This window comes from Mustela nigripes, chromosome 4, assembly GCF_022355385.1.
Source record: "Mustela nigripes isolate SB6536 chromosome 4, MUSNIG.SB6536, whole genome shotgun sequence".
Taxonomy (NCBI): domain Eukaryota; kingdom Metazoa; phylum Chordata; class Mammalia; order Carnivora; family Mustelidae; genus Mustela; species Mustela nigripes.
In genome coordinates, this window is record NC_081560.1 from 102419797 (window position 1) to 102437113 (window position 17317).

The 17317-nt window shown below is 43.0% G+C and overlaps 1 long non-coding RNA gene across 4 annotated transcripts in view; it reads left to right on the forward strand.

Moving 5' to 3' along the window:
* The window catches only part of LOC132015146 (uncharacterized), a 112244-nt gene extending 96711 nt beyond the window's left edge, over nucleotides 1-15533 (forward strand). For all 4 annotated transcript variants that reach the window (XR_009403560.1, XR_009403559.1, XR_009403561.1 and 1 more), the window contains one exon: nucleotides 15208-15533. This is a non-coding gene — a long non-coding RNA (uncharacterized LOC132015146). The remainder of the gene's footprint in view (nucleotides 1-15207) is intronic.
* The last annotated feature ends 1784 nt before the right edge of the window (nucleotides 15534-17317 follow it).

Below are 17317 nucleotides of genomic sequence, written 5' to 3' on the forward strand. Positions count from 1 at the left end.
ATTTTCAGGTTGGCTGTTTAAAATTCAGACCACATTTTCAGAAATAGTATTATAAATGGCAATTTGGTTTCCAGGCTACCTTATAAAAACCTATTTAACCCATAACATAGCTCAAATGTTTTGTGTTCCTAATAAAAATAGTAGAGAATAATGCTATTATAATACTGCCCATTAAAATAAATAATATTCACGAGCTAATTAACTTTTACATAATTTGCATGACCTATAGCTTTAGGAAACCACGTTTAGTCTAAGAGCTAAGAAAGAATTTGCCCTGGCGTCAGAAAGTCTGGTTCAAATATTAGCTCTATGGACTGACTACTGACTGTGTGACCACAGGACAAGGTGTGACTCACTAAACCTCAGGTTACTTAACTGTAAAATGGGGCTAAAAACTTCCTAAGCTTGATGTGAGGATTCCATGAGGTAGTGTGTGCACAGGACAAGTGGCATGGGGTTTAATACTTATAGATCTCCCAGAGAGTCACAGCTGTGGTGGACAGGACCGATACCTGCTGAGTATCAAGCCCTTCCCACTGGACAGACACTATGCCAAGGATTTTGCATATAATTTAAACCTAGTAGCCCAGAGAGTAAGCAGTTCCACTTTTAATACAAAGGTATACTTGAGGCTCTCCTAGATTAAAGAACTTTATCCAAAGTCACATAGAAATATGTCAGTTTGGGTCACCTGGGTGGCTCAGTCGGTTGAGCATCTGCTTTTAGCCCAGGTCATGATCCCAAAGTCTTAGGATTGAGCCCCATAAGGGGCTCCCTGCTCAGTGGGGAGTCTGCTTCTCCCTCTTTCTCTATCCCTGCCTGCCTTCCCATGCTCAACTCCCCGGTTTTGTGCTCTCTCTCTCTCACTCTTTCTCAAATAAATAAAATCCTTAAAACAAAAAACAAAAACCCAACCAACCAACCAAAGAAAGAAATGTGTTGTCTTGAATGGACCACAGGGTGCTCAGATTTTTGGTCAAACCTTACTCTGGATGTGTCTATGAGGGTGTTTCTGGATGAGATTAACATTTGAATTGGTAGACTGAGTAAAGCGATTGACCTTCCCCAGTGTGGGTGGGCTGTATCTAATCTGTTGAAGGCCTGAATAGTACAAAAAGGCTGAGTAAGAGAGAATTCTCTCTCTTTCTCTCTCTCTTGCCTGACTTTGTTTGAGCTGGGACATTGGTTTTCTTTTATCTTGAGATTCAGACTCACACAATTGGCTCTTTTGATTCTCAGGCCCTTGGATGATGACTGGAAGTAGATCCTTGGCTCTCCTGGGTTTCCATCTTCCAAACTGCAGCATGTCTTAGGGTTTCTCAGCTTCCAAGATCATGTGAACCAATTCCTTGTAATTGGTCAGTCTATATGTGTGTTGTATCTCTATCTCTTCCTGTCTCTCACCTGTATTGGAGAATACATATATACATATGAGAGTGACATATATACATATGAGAGTGAGAGGGAGAGAGATGTGTGTGTGTGTGTGTGTGTGTGTGTGTGTGTGTGTATATATATATATATATATATATATATATCCCTTATTTGTTCTGTTTCTCTGGAGAACCCTGACTGACATAGTCACAAAGATGGAAGCCCTAGGTCTAGAGCCCAGGTCTGTAGTTTTGAAAGCTGAGACTCCTTGGAGGTCAGGCTAGGACTCCCTTTGGGCCCATGGTTTGGACTGCCCAGTTCTTGCCTGGAGCAGGGCTGCAATGCCCAGGGCAGGGATGGGAACCATTGGGGTTATCTGGCCAGGAGCAGGGAGGAGAAATGGTGGGGAAGAACATTCCAAGCTGGGCAACTGTGTGAGCCAAGTCAGAAATGGATCCCCAACTCTTATCAGTTGTTGCCTAGTTTAACTTTGGAGTTCTGCCCAGGCTTACTTTGTCTGGAGACTTCTAACTTAGCTCCACTACTCTGTACTCGGAGCCCAAAGTCCTCCCAAATCCACATGACTGGAGGGCCTCTGACCCCACACCTGGTGTTGTGTGATGAACCTCATTAACTCTGACTTTGCTCTTGTCACACTTACATCTTTTTTTTTTTTTTCCTGGCTGCTGCTTTCAATGAGTTTAACTTCCTTGGGAGTGGATCATAAAGCCTTTGCTTACTGGAGGTTTCCTAACCAGCAGAGTGCCAATGTTCACTTCCACACTTCCAAGTGACTCCCTGTGTGAGGGAACGGAGGAAAGATGTAGATTTGTTTAACTACAGGTGCCAAGAGAGAAATTAAAAAATGCACATACTCACACTCTGCACCCAAACCCGTAACTTTACACTTCTCCTGAATGGAAGGAGGTCCTGTCCAACTTGGTTTCAGGCTTCTCCATTTCAGGAATTGATTCTTGACAGATGGTTTCATTATCTTCAATACGATGATCATCTTTATTTATTTCAATGTCCCTGATGCGTCCACTTGTGAGCTTGGTTTTACTTCTCTCTCTTTTTACTCACTCTAAATTCTTTAGAATACAGTTGGCCTCTGAAAAACATGGGTCTGAACTGTGTGGGTCCACCTATATGCAGATATTTTTCAACAAACACGGTACTCATGAATAAGTACAGTACTGTAAATATATTTTCTCTTTCTTAGTATTTTCTTTTCTCCATCTTACCTTATTTTAAGAATATAGTATGCAAAGCACAGAACATACAGAATATGTATTAATCGACCAATTATGTTATTGTTCAGCCTTCCATTCAATAGTAAGTTATTAGTCGTTAAGTTTTGGGGAAGTCAAAAGTTATACATGAATTTTCAGCTGCCTGGGGATTCTTGTCCCTAACTCTTGCATGCTTCAAGGGTTGATGGTACAATATGTACAATTTAAGCCTAACAGAAAGGACCTAATCACATTGAAACATGGGCAAAGTTAACAAAATGCAGACTAATACATAAAATCCACCCCAAAATTAAATATCTGTGGACTAAGAGAAAGAAAGCCATCCTAAAAAAATCTGGGGAACACAAAAAAAGTACAAAGCAGATAAAGCTTTTCAAGTAGGACTAGCTAGAGACAACACCTCTGCATCCCAGAGAAACCCTGGGCTTTTCCCTCTGTGTTTCTCTTCGGTGGGTTGGTCTGGCTTTTCTCTTTGGCAACTTTATTTACAATGAAGTAAAAGTGATTCGGGTTCAAGGCAGAAGTGCCCTCTGTGACAGTCCCCTTCCTGCCTTCTCCTTGGCCACCGCCTTGTCCAGTTCTGCAGGTGTCGAGGGGGCCCCTGTGGCAGAGGGGACGCTGGCTGGGGTTCCCTATCCCGGTCATCACCATGCATCCTGGTCAGGAAAATCCTAGAAAATCCAGGGTGCTGAAAGGCCCAACTCAGGGTTTCTCCGCTGGAACTCATTAGTTTCATGCTGTTCCCCAGACTTCCCGACTGGTTGAGGTCAGTCTTGAAAAGGTGACAACATTATCTACTCGGGGACCAGCTGCCGTGTTCTTTTTCCCTTCCATGTGCTTTTTCTCTCTACAGAACTTTTGACACTGAAGTAGATATTTGTACATGAAAATGATACACAGAATTCTGAGAGAGCCTGGAATCTGTCCCCTTATCTACCTCCATGTGGCTGTTGACAACAGAGATATATAACTCCTGGGGTCCATCCAACACGAAAGGATGGAACATCCATATATCACCCACTTCTTTCTCTCAAGAATAGTTTCCTAATTTTTGCAATCACTTGGCAGGTCTATATTTCACTGTTTTATCCGCTTTCTTCCCATCACTGATTGCCGGTATATATGTGGGTAGCAAAGAATCACTCCTAAGACTTTTTCTTGGGCTTTAGAATCACTACCAATTGCTTTGACATAAAAACTACAAATGAAAATATGCTCCCCAACGAATGGAGTAAACAGGGGACTTTTAGAACCCAATAAATTGGTGTCTAGAAATAGGTTTTCCATCTGTGTGGAGCCTCTTGGCAAAACATGTGCATTTTCACTAACCTATGTGCTAAATTACTGTGTTTTACTACATTTTAAATTATTTCATATCCAACCCGTAGTTACAGAGATATGTGGCAATCTTCCAACTTTTTTTTTTTTTTTTTTTTTTTGGCTTAAGTTTTACTCTTCTGTGGATTAGGACAGAAGCAGACTTAAAGCAGAGCTTTACTGGTCAAAATCTGCACTCCGCCCAGGCCAACTGCAAATATAATACTTTAGTGTTTGACAGTTGCCTAGTGAAATTGCCAAAAAAAATGTTTAGGACAATTCTTTACCCCCATTAATGAACGACTCCCAGGGGAAGAAAATAATGTAAAACTCAACATATGCCAACAGCTGTTGTGAATATGAATAGTCGTTCGGGCTTGATTAAAGTCATCAAATCTTTCCCCCCTTCTACCACGCACTCAGGGTAGGGCAGGGTATGAGGTGTGACTAATGGCAAAGACAGTGACTTTAAAAACAAAGTAAACATCTAGACAAAAGTCATCTGTCAAAGAAATTGACTTGAACTGCTGTACACACATTCCAGTGACCATACCACTTCCTCAGCTTCTCTCAAATTCTTCTTCTGAGTCAGTTGGAGCCATACAGAAAAACCATGCATGTTCCATTATGATAATTAAGTCTAGTCCTAGGGACAAAGATCCATTGTCATTGATTATTTTCTCAAAACTGGATGTAGGGATGCCTGGGTGGCTCAGTTGGTTAGGTGTCTGACTTCAGCTCAGGTCGTGATCCCGGGGTCCTAGGATCAAGTCCCGCATCAGGCTCTCTGTTCGGCAGGGAGCCTGGCTCTTCCTCTCTCCATGTGCCTCCTCCAGCTCATACTCTCTGTCTCTCAAACAAATAAATAAAATCTTAAAAAAACAAAACAAAACAAAACTACAACTGGATCTATTTGTGGGTTACAAACAGGTCTGCTAAAAACAAACTCATGTAACCATTGACTGCTTTGATTATTGCCTGTAGATATATGTTAATCTATACCACACAAGTCCCACGTTGAACCCTGGGAGTTCAACAAAATGTCCAGGCACTTGTGGAGGGGTTGTACGGAAGGTTTGCCACGGTTCCATTTGCACTGAAACAAACAGCCACCAAGGAAATAGGACCCTTGGGAAGCCTACCTGTTTCAGCCAGTCTAAGGACAAGGCATCAGTGCTACAAGTGACACTTCAAAGTATCCTGAGGTATCCATCACTTATATAAATTTTGGGGGAGGAGGGAGACAAGGCTGCAATTAAAATTAAACATGCTGTCCCCTGGGGATAAAAATATATTATATGTTTATAAAAAATTAAAAATTAAAAAAAGGGGGAAAAAAAAGAAAAAAAATTAAACATGCTGCTTCACTAAGCGTTCCAAGTCCTCAGTAGTAGAGTGCGGGGTAGTGACAGATGGAGAAGGACCGTTTCCATTGTTACTGTGGATCAGCACCATGTTTACACAGCTCAAAAGGCCTAGTTCTTCAATGTTTGTAACAATAGTTCACAAAACCTTCCAAGAAATCCTTCTGTAATACTCATCTGGAGAGTATAAATTACAAGAGTTTTTTTTTTTTAAAGATTTTTATTTATTTGACACAGAGAGAGAGAGAGAGAGAGAGAGAGATCATAAATAGGCAGAGGGGCAGGCAGGGAGAGAGAGGGGGGAAGCAGACTCCACCGGATGCGGAGCTTGATCCCAGGACCCTGAGATCATGATTTGAGCCAAAGGCAGAGGCCTAGCTTACTGAGCCACCCAGGCATCCAAGAGATTTTTTTTTTTAAAGGTTTTATTTATTTATTTGAGAGAGAGAGTGAGCGAGAGAGAGATCATGAGCAGGGGTGGTGGGGGAAGATGGCAGAGGGAGAGGGAGAAGCAGGCTTCCTGCTGAGCAGGGAGCCTGACTCGGTGCTTGATCCCAGGACTCTGAGATCATGACCTGAGCTGAAGGCAGATGCTTAACTGACTGAGCCAACCAGGCACCCCAAGAGCTTTTTTTTTGGCTTTTTATTGTTGTTGTTTTTATTTATTTATTTTTTTAACAAAAGCACTATGAAGTAGTAGCTATGCACACAGACTTTGAAATGAAGCTGGCATAAGTCTGAATCCCAACCCCACTACTCACTAGATAGGTGAACTCAGGTTGGTCACTTGCCCACCCGAAGGCCCAGTTTTCTAGTCTATACCAGAAAGAATGTTGATTAAATATGTACATTATCTGATCACAGATTTCTGGATTGCTTAACACAAGTCCTGGGGAATTAAACCTGCCTCCACTTTTCTAGTCAATTTGCCAGCTACTGAAGAAAGTCTCCCATTGGTCTGATAACTACTGTTAATATCCCTGTAACTTAAAATTGGCCAGGATTTTTTTTTTTAATTGACCCTTCAAAGTAGTGTCCTGTGTTTCTTTGGTTCTTTGCTTGTGACCTGCTGTCCTGTGGCTCCTCTGGGAGCAGAATTTGTGGTCTGAAGTGGTGATGGTTCTTATTAGATCCAATTTCACTTAACCCTCTAGTCTCTAAATCTCATCCAGAAATTATTCTTTTTCTTCTATGAACTCTATGATCTTTCTCACTGATTTGTGATTTGTTCTGGACACTGTGTTTAACATTCTACTCCTTCAACCTCTTTCTGTTACTGGGCTGAAGCATCACCCACATTTTGGAAATGTTCTAGACAGACTGAAAAGAGTAGAGTCAACTCTTCGCTTCATCCTCTCTTCCCAAGAAATCTCTCCTCTGATCTCCTTGCCTCTAACCTTGTGGTTCTTCCAACTAGGGCAGGAATCATTTTTCTAGAGACAAAAACGACAATTTCTCTTGTGTCATCCCTTCTCCTTTACATAGCTCCAGGCCCTTCAAGATCAAGGCTAACCATCCTTGCGTGGCCTATATGATTGAGTCCTGGCAGCCTAGTTCCTGCCCCTTCTTGACTGGCTTTCCCCATGCAGTGGCTTCTGTGTGTCCTTCGCCTGGCCATGCTCCATCTTGCGTTGGTGTCTTTGCTCACACAGGTGTACCGACCTCCAGAGTGCTTTCCCCTTTCCTGCTCCTCATCCTGACCCCCACCCCCACTCCCTGCAGTTCCATCAGGTACCTGTCCTGTATATAATCTGAACGATTTATGATGCAGATTAATGGAGATAAAGCATGTGGAAATACACAACACGTGCTGGGCTTTCAATAAATGTTCATTTTCTTCTTGTGAACACTACCTAGCCTGTTTCTGGTTTGCCTTTGGGAGTTTCTCCAAAAAGTTATCCCTTCTTTCTTGAACTTGGTGCTTTCCCATTTCTTGTTGCAAACATACTGAGAGCATCTTGTTGGCTGTATGAATTATTATTCAACTGAAATGTATTTTCTGAAACATTCTTATCAGCCCTTTATTCTGGGATAAATGTAGCCTTATCTATCCCCTACATAGATAATGTTCTGAAGATCTTTCTAAAGGCCTCTTCCAGCTCTAACATTCTTTGATTGTAAGATTTATTTTTGCAAAACTCCTTAACACAGATGAAGTCAAATTTCTGGAACCCAATTATACAATTTAAAGATTATCTGGGGCCTTGGTTCCTCCTTCTCCTCCTTCTCCCCCTCCTCCCTTTCGCGGCCTGCCCTTTCACCATTCTTCCTACTCACAAACTCCTTCAGGCAGAGAGGCAGAAAGGAGAGGCGATGCTTACACAGCAGCTTTAGTAAAATGCATGACGGGAGAGGTTGAAACAGTTGGAAAAGATTTCTCAGATTCTTCCTCTCTCCACTTCTTTTAGCCTGACCAAAGATAAGGTAGCTGGACGATTATTCTGCTTCCTTCAATTTTTTAAAAAATCACAGTGTTTGGTCCTCATCACTGCTCAGCTCCCCGCTGTGGTCCTCTCCGGTGAGCTCAACCTCAGTGTCTCCTTGGTAACACTCTCTTCCCTTCTCTTGCTGGGGGGTTGACTTTCCTGCTTCCCCCTCCCTCCTCATCACATTCACATCTCTCTATTTTGATGAAATATGGAATGAAGGCCGTGAGGACCTGAAGGCTTGGAACATTTAGCTGTTTCAACCTGGCATCTTCTATTCCACTAAGGAAACCTTCCTGAAATTACCAGTGATTGCTATAAAGAGCTCTCCTAGTTGTAATGTCTGAAACTGACCTGGGGATTTTATGTAGAACTCTGCCATGTCAGCAGCTGCTTAGCCCCACATATTCCACTCACAACCCCTTTTATAGCTTTGACTTAGAGCCAACTTCTGTTTCCAGCTCCAGTGCCAAGAGCCAATGGCTGCTCAGGTTCAGGACAGCTTATTCTGCCCTAGAACTTTTTTTTCCCCCCACTCAATTCAGCTGACAGAGGCAGAGCCCTGGGGTCCTTAATTATTCCAGGGAATATCATGACACTGCTTGCAGAATGAAGAGTGGGTCCTGGGAGTGAGGCTGAATGCTTCTGTTATTATGGCTTTGCTGCCCTGGGTCTACAGTTTGTCCCAGGTGTCTTGCACAAGCTCTGGGTTCCCCCCAGGCAAACCAGTGAGCTCTGTTCTGGTTTGAGTTTAATCATTACTGACTTGTTTTCTTTCTTCTCCTTATCCATGGGTGTTTTGGCAAAGTTGACCAGACTTGAATTGGGGTGGGGTAGGGGAGCGGGGACATATGTATGGTGTATGACCAAAACCTTTTCTAAACTGTTTGACACCTTATGTCACTTCATAATACAGTAGCTCCCAGGAATTGGTCTTGGTCCCAGTCCATGAATTCTGAGAGAAGTCAGGTAGAGGGCCCACGGTCATGAGAATTGGGATCTGGGCACATTGTGGAACCATGTCTTTCATTAAGGTAGCTACCCTCCTTTTGAGTGGTGATAGCACACACTATTTCTTAACTGTGTTCTGTATGTGTGTATTACTTTACGTAACTGTCACAAATGGCATGATTCATTTTGTAATAGTCTTATCCCTGTTTCATAAATGAAGGGGGAAAAAGTGGTTACACGATTTCTCTAGGGTCTTAGAGCTGGTAGGAGGTAAGACTGGACATTGTACCACAAAGATTTGCTTTCTTAGCCAACATCAATACCAGTATTTCATACTGTTGCCTCTCTTTTGATTACTTCTCCAAGTTATGGTTTTCCTCTTCAAGTATAAAGGAGTAACTAGGCTTTGGATAAAACCTGCAGGACATAGCTACCTTCAGCTGGAGGTGTGGTGGCTGGGTCACTTCTGTCTTTAATTCAGCAAATGTTCACCAAGTGTCTTACCAAAGCCTGGCACTTAGTTAGCCCTCCTGGCCATGGTCTTATGAGGGACACAGGCTCTGCCCAAGTTTTTATAGATGGGTGCTCTAGAAAGGAATTGATCAGGTGACATGGTAGGTCACGATAAGATCTCAAGCCTGAGGATCACCTGGAAACAGAAGGCTGAATAGGAGTTGGTCTGCAGTGAGCTTGGCAAAGAGTGTGCTAGGTGAAGAAGAGTGTTTACAAAGCCTAGAGGCCAACTAGACACAGTTACTCAAGGTTCTTTGGTTCCCTAGAAATCACACCGGAGCCAAAGCCCCCAGTTGTGATCTCTGAGCTGCATGTGAGGAAGGTGTTTGCCCACCAGCCTGGGACCCCAAGGCAGATCAGCTTTGAGTGCCACCCCTGGCCAACTTCCTGCCCAGCCCAGTCTGGGGAGATACAAGGAAGCATGGGGGCCTCTTTCGGAGTTCTAGTTGCTCCAGGGAATCCTGTGGGTGTATCAGGGCAAAGTGAGTGCAAAACCCTGGGAATAAGCACAGAATCTTCAGCAGTGTGAGGTCAGGATGAATTCTAACATGAGCACAAAATAAATCCACCCAGCTCACTAGTTAAGGAAAGAAGCCCAGTCTTCCAAAGGGAAGTGACCATGTGTTGTTGACACTGTTGTTTTCCATATATTTTTTCAGAGTCCATGATTCACTAATATTTGAAATCTTGGGGTAGAGACTGCTATAGGAAGGACCAGGTCTGTCCACGAGGAATACACAGGAATGATCCTGATGCATTTTGTTTCCGGGGACTTGGTGATACCTGATTCACCAACTTCTTGCTGTCGCGGTGTCCTTCGTGGAATGACATCTCGGTGAATAGCCTTGATCTGGTAACACATTAAGCTCTTCATTGATGAAAGTTCTGTGCAGACTCATTCTTACTGGAGTTAAGAACTGGGCTAGATGGGTAGAGGGATGAGGGCAACTGTCCTGTGAATCAGGAAAGGAAGGGGAATGACTTAGCCCAGCACCCACTGATATGTGAGTGCCTACCACATCCCAGGTACAGTACTGGGCACATGCAGGAGGCTGTCGGTGGGCCATGGTTTCTGGAGGGGAAAGTCCATGGGAAAGGAGAAGAGTTGTAAAAAAACCAGAATGAGCTCGGGGAAGGCTGAGGACGAAGTTCACCTGCTTTCCAGGTGTCCGCACTGGGCACACAGGGCCAAGAGCTCAGGCACTGAGGAGGAAGCGCTGACAGAAGGAAGATAATAAATGTTCTGAGATTTCATCACCATCGAAGAGTTCTGACACATTACTGCGAGGGCTTAGCTCTTTCTGATTCACATTTTTCCTCTGCTATGGGATCATTTGGTTTTTGAGCGTGTAGAATTACTGACTGATTTCTTTCTGGTCAGATTCTTTTTAGCTACACACAGACCCTTCTTGTAATGAAAACCAGGTTTCCTGTTACAGTTAGCTTTACATTCAGGTACCATGTTGCTGTCTGGAATGAGCAAGTGTCGAGTTTGAGTCATATTTTCCACACGGATGCTAAGCCTCCATTCTTCCTGTGTCTGGCGTTGAAGGAGAGTCTAGAAAACACCGTTGCTAGGTCAGAAAATTTATTTTCCATCCCAAGGGTTAATTGGCTTTTCCAAAAAGATGGGGCTCCTGAGGCTGCTTTCCTAAGCAGAGTGCATGTGAAAGCCTTCTAGGACACCATCAGTGAATGCTCTGTGAGAAGCTGGCCTCCGCGGACAGTGGGGTCCTTCTCTTGGAAGCCTGAACAAGCCATCTGATGTTCAGAGAACCTTATTTTGAGCTGCCTTCAAAGACTCACTGAAGATCTTTAGATCTTGCATGCAAAGGGTCAAATTGGGAAGAAAAATGTTACTGGAAACTGTTCTTCTCAGGGGCCATGTGTAAGTAGGAACAAGTGTTTGGCTAACAAGTCCAATAATTGGCACATGGCAAAGTTCCATGTTAATGTGAAAAGTATTTGTGCACACAGTAACCAGAGTTTTTTGTTGTTAGTGAAAAGACTGGATAAATATTAAAAATAGTTATTGGGGGCACCTCAGTGCTCGGTTGGTTGAGCATCCAACTCTTGGTTTCAGCTCAGGTCAGGATCTCAGGATCGTGAGGTCGAGCCCAGCATCCGCTCTGTGCTCAGCGAGGTGTCTGCTTGAGATCCTCTCTCTCCCTCTCCCTCTGCCCCTCCCCAACTTGTGCGTTCTCTCTCTCTCTCTCTGAAATAAATAAATAAATCTTTAAAAAGTAGTTATTGGTACTAATGTCTGAAAGGTAGAATATATACACACACATGTATATTTACACACATACGTAAGAAGGGCAGGACCAAAAGAATTATTGAAAAAGTGTGGCAGTACTTTGAATCTACCTGCTTAGCACAAAGTCAAAATTACTTTTTAGTGAGGAACACACCTTAAGGTCAAAACAAAACAGCAACAACAACAAAAGCAAGGCCACTTGGGTGAGCTTAGATAGGAAAGAGTATCACAGGAATTTGGTGATCCCAGTAGCCCCAGAAAGCTTGAGAGGGGATAAGCCTGGGGGGGGGGGGCGGGTAGGACATGGTGCTGAGTGGCCTACCGGAGAAGTGAATTTGAAGTTATTTCTTAACTGGTCCCATAGCTATTCTCAGCTACCCCAAATCTTTATGGTTCAGTTCTCTGGTATCAGATCTTTGGAGGATGGAGGAAGAAGGGACGAAAACGAGCAAGAAAGACGTCATGACCCAGAAGCGAAGACAGAGGGCGTGACAGGCTGCACGCCTGGATGGTACAGTGGAAAGGGGAACAGGCTCATTTCCCCCAGGTGTATTTGTAAATGACCCCAGAAAGTGGGAGCGGAACAGGGAAGGGAAGGGCAGGCAGTGGGGTTCCCCCTGCTCTCATGCCCTCTTTGGAATCCTAAGAGTATTTCCAGCAGTCACCAGGTTACTGTGTCACCTCCCACAGGCTTCTGAAAGGTAAACCAACGTCGTCCTTGAGCTTGAGTCTGTTGGTTGGGTGTGCAAAGTCTGAGTATTTGTGTGGTTGCTAAGTGGAGTTTGACCCCTAGGGGGTGATCATACCATATGGTAAAGGGGCAGGCGCCGGCCTGGCAAAAACAAAGATAAGCAAACAGTCCTCGGTTCCCACTTTTCAGTCCCAGCTGCTGGGTAATGACACAGAAAAGACCCACATGGGTAAAATGGCATCTGTCCAGTTACAGCCCCTGATGGCAGGTGCCTTCTTCCCTGGACCTTGAGTCTGAGGCTTCCCTGAGGCCAGAAGCACAGGAGGGGTGAGCCGGCCCCTCTGTCACTCCTGTGAGGTTTAGGAATGGGGGGGGGGGGGATGGGATGCCTATTTCTGCAGCAGGAGCCCCCGTCCCCGGGGAGACACTGTGACTACATCCGGGCAGACCCTACCTGGGATGGGGAAGTAGACACTACCCCCCACATAGAGGAGTAACATAGAGAACGAGGAACTGGAGGCAGTAAAAGAACACAAGTTCACCCAGACACGACTGATTCTCAGCTGGGCTGACTCCAGCTTTGTACAGCTCTCCCGGGCCATTCCTGGCCCAGAGCTGAAAATGGACTTGGGAATAGCTCCAACTCTTCAGTTTCTGTTTCTCCTTTGGCCCCTTCTGGTTGGAGGAAATAGGATGATGAAGCTGGCTTCTCTTCCGCTTAGCTGCTTGCAGAGCCTGTGGGTTTGGGAGCTCTCTTCTCAGCCCCGGAGGCTGCCCCAAGCTCCCAGTGCTCCCAGCGGGGATCATGCAGGCCAGGGTGCACAGACTGATGGACTGGAAATGCTTACTAATCAGTTTGTTCTTAAAAAAAAAAAAAAAAAAAAACAAACCAAAACATGCTAAGTATACATAACATGTATACTTTTCAACGAATGATACACGTATAATAACCATCACAGTCAAGATAGAGAGCAATTCTCTCCCCCAAGGAAGCTTGCTGGTGCTCCTTCCCAGTCCGTCTCCCTAGTAACCCCCCCAACCCCAGCCCAGACAAGCCCTCTGACCCTGTGGGTGCCTTCATTGCTGTGCACGTGGAGTCATCTGCAGGCACTCCTGGGTCACTTCTTGCACTCAGGATGCTTTGAAACTCATCCCTTGTGTTCCACTGTGTGGATGTGCCTCAGTTTCTCCGCTGATGGGAACTGGATTGATTCCAGATGTAGACGGTTATGAATAAAGCTGTTATAAGCAGTCATGTGGAAGCCTTTGTATAGACTACTGTTGTCATTTCTCTTGGGTCAATAACTAGGTATGGGATTGGTGTTTGTGGGCAAACTGCCTGTTCTACTACCATCAAGAACCATCACATGATTTTCCTATTGCTTGTGCCAATTTGCATTCTGACGAAAAAAACATGCAGCATTCCAGTGGCTCCTTATCTTCCCCAATACTTGGGACCGTCAGTCTGTTTTATGGGGCCATTCTAAGAGGCGTGAAGTGGTATTGCATTGTGGCTACTGGTGTTGCACATCTCATCCTGTGTTTATTAGTGATTTGAGTCTCTTCTCTAGTGTAGTGACTGTTTAAATAATTATCTTTATTTTTTATGATGTTGTCATTATTACATCATAATGTAAGAGTTTTTTTTTTTTTTTTAAGGATTTTATTTATTTATTTGAGCGACAGAAATAGCGAGAGAGCACAGGCAGGGGGAGCAGCAGACAGAGGGAGAAGCAGGGAGGCAGATGTCGAGCTTGATCCAGGACCCTGGGAGCTGAAGGCAGACGCTTAACCAACTGAGCCACCCAGGCACCCCCTCACTGTAAGAGGTTTTTTTGTTTTTGTTTTTGTTTTTTAAAGATTTTAAAGATTTTAAGAGAGAGATCACAAGCAGGCAGAGAGGCAGGCAGAGAGAGAGGGAAGCAGGCCCCCTGCTGAGCAGAGAGCCCGATGAGGGACTTGATCCCAGGACCCTGCGATCATGACCTGAGCCAAAGACAGAGGCTTAACCCACTGAGACACCCAGGCACCTTACACTGTAAGAGTTTTTAAAACAATATCTTTGTCTCTCCTTTTAATTTTCTTTAACAGTGTTTTCAAGAAGCAAAAATTTTAAAATTTAATTTTTCATTATTTAATGGTCGGTGACTTTATAGCTTAAGAACTATTTGATGATCTTGAGATGATAGTAATTTTCTCCTGGATTTTCTTCTATCATTTATAAACTTTTAGTTAGGTTTATGAGTTAAAGTTTATGTTAAATTTAAATTTTAGAGTTAAATTTTATGTACGACCTGAAGTAAGGATTGGGATTCTTTTTTAAAGGAATATATAGTTATTCCCATGTTATTTTTTGAAAAACTATAATTTTTTTTCAATGAGTTACATGGCATGTTTGTTGAAAACCAGTCCTATGTGTGTATTTATTCATGAACTCTTGATTTTGTTCCATTGATCTAGAATGTCTATTTTTTTCACTCACTTTATAGAAAGTCTTGAAATCAGGTAGTGCAAGTCCTTTATTTATTTATTTATTTATTTATTTATTTATTTTTAAAGATTTTATTTATCCATTTGACAGACAGAGATCACAAGTAGGTAAAGTGGCAGGCAGAGAGAGAGGAAGGGAAGCAGGCTCCCTGCTGAGCAGAGAGCCCGATTCGGGGCTCGATCCCAGGACCCTGAGATCATGGCTGCTGAGCCGAGGGCAGAGGCTTTAACCCACTGAGCCACCCAGGCGCCCCAGTGTAAGTCCTTTAACTCTGTACTTCTTTTTCCAAATTGTTTGGTTGTTCCATATCCTTTACATATGAACATAAATTTTAAAATTCACATGTTATTTTCTACAAATAACCTACTGTAATTTAGACTGGAATTGCCTTAAATTTATAGATCAACTTGGGTAGAATTTACATCTTCTGTAAAAGAAGACTTTGGGTAGTATCAAATATTCTGGTTCATAGACATGGTATGAGTATCCATTGACCTAGGTCTTGTTGAATTTCTCTTGGTAATGTTTTTGTTTTTGTTTTTTGAAAGATTTTATTTATTTATTTTACAGAGAGAGAGAGAGAGAGAGGGAACACAAGCAGGAGGAGCGGGAGAGGGAGAAGCAATCTTCCCTCTGAGTTGGGAACCCACTGTGGGGCTTGATCCCAGGACCTGGGATCATGACCCGAGCCGAAGGCAGACACCTAAAGACTGAGGCACCCAGGCACCCCGTCTCCTGGTAATGTTTTAGAGATTTCAGTGCACTCATCTTACACCTACTTTGCTAAATTTATGACTAAGTATTTTATTTTTCATTACTGTAAGTGGTATTTTATTTCAATTTCTGCTTGCTTGTTGCTTAGCATGTAGAAATAAAACTTTTTTATATTGACCTTGTATTTGTCTCTTTACTAAACTCACTGATTTATTCTAGTAGCTTTTTGGGTGTATTTCTTAAGAAGGATTTTCTAAAGTTATGATCACATGTCTTTACATAAAGTAAGTGTTGCTTCTTTTTCTCTAATGTGTGCATCTATTATCCCTATTTCTTGCTTTATTGCACTAACTAGAAACTCAGTACGATACTGAATAGAGATTGTGAAAGTGGACATCCTTGCTATATTCCTGAAACCAGTAACTATGTTAGCTGTTAAGTCTTTTGTGGATACCCCTTATTAATTTGGGAAAATCCTCCTACTCTTACTGTTTTGTCATAAATTGGCATTAAATTTGGTCAAATGCTTTTCCTACATCTATTAAGGTGATCATATCCATGTTCATTTTTAGGGCATGTTGCACGGTTGGTGGATCCCAAATTTCCTACTGTCTTTCGTTAGTGTTCTTCCTGCATTTTACTTTTTTAAAATAACTCTCCTTGAGCTCTGGATCTCTCTCTTCTTACTTGTCACACCCCACCAGACAGAGTCACCGCTGAGACCCGGCTTTAAGAGGGGGAGGGGGAGGGGCAGAGGATTCAAGGCAGTAAGACTGGACTATGTTCCAGGTCATTTCTCACTAACGGATCTAATTAAGATATTAGTACCTCTATCACTCCTTCCTCTGCGTATGAAATGGGAATACTGTCTGCGGCACTCAAACATATCATTGAATGAGACGACTTGTCCCGAGAGTTACATACATGAGATATCTGTAACCCAGTGGAATCATGACTGATCTCAAAATGGTTTTCTTAAGGGAAACTTGAAAGGAGGCAATAACACAAGAAAGGGGGAAAAAAAGAAAAATTCTGGAAATATTACATGCACTGGAAAAGTTCTCATACATTGTTAACCCCAGTCTTCTTGCTTCTACCTCCTTGCAGCCCATTCATACCCGGCTGTATAGGGAAATTAACGCTAGCATGAGACGCATCAGCTATGTAGGTGGTAAAAGGCAAAAAGCCAGGCTACATCCCCAAAGCAAGCAAGCAAATAAAACTATCGCCACTTACATGATTGCAGATGAATTATATATAAAATTACTTCAAGAGTCCAGGAAGAAAATCAGAGCTACCAAAATAGAAAAGCAGATACGTGACTCACTTTTCTCGGAAATCTCTGATAATGGATTTCTTCACCTGCTGGACTCCGCTGACATTTTGCAAGCATATTGTAAAGTATGATAAAACTTTACTGAATATGTATAGATTTTGTTTGTTTTATATTGTCTTATTTTGGGTCAGATTGCTGTTTAAACCTAAAAGCCAACCAATATGCTAAATACACAATGATACCATCATGAACAATTACATGGATGCCTACTAGCTTTTCTTGGGACACCTTTGTTCATGCCAAGAGCTGTCACTGTGTGGATGTAGATGAATTATTTTCTGGGAGTAAAAAGTGAAGAAAAAGCAAAGGACATCTCCCTCATTGCTTTAACCTTGGGGGAACAGGATAAATCTGGTTTTGGCATCTCTCCGAGGAAAAGAGTATCTTGACACTTACATAGAGCTCTTGGAGAAAGCCCAGTATCCACTGGCAAGAAAGGGCGAGATTCTGAATACATCTAAATAATGGGCAGGGCATTGAAATGCCTGGCTATGGTAGACCACTCACCAGGATATAAATCATGCTGTTTGCCATGTGCGACACGTCAGACGAGAGTGTGACTCCAGCTCATGTAATGAAATGGCTTTTCATGAAGTTTGTGCGGATAAATTAAGCAGCGTATAAATTCAT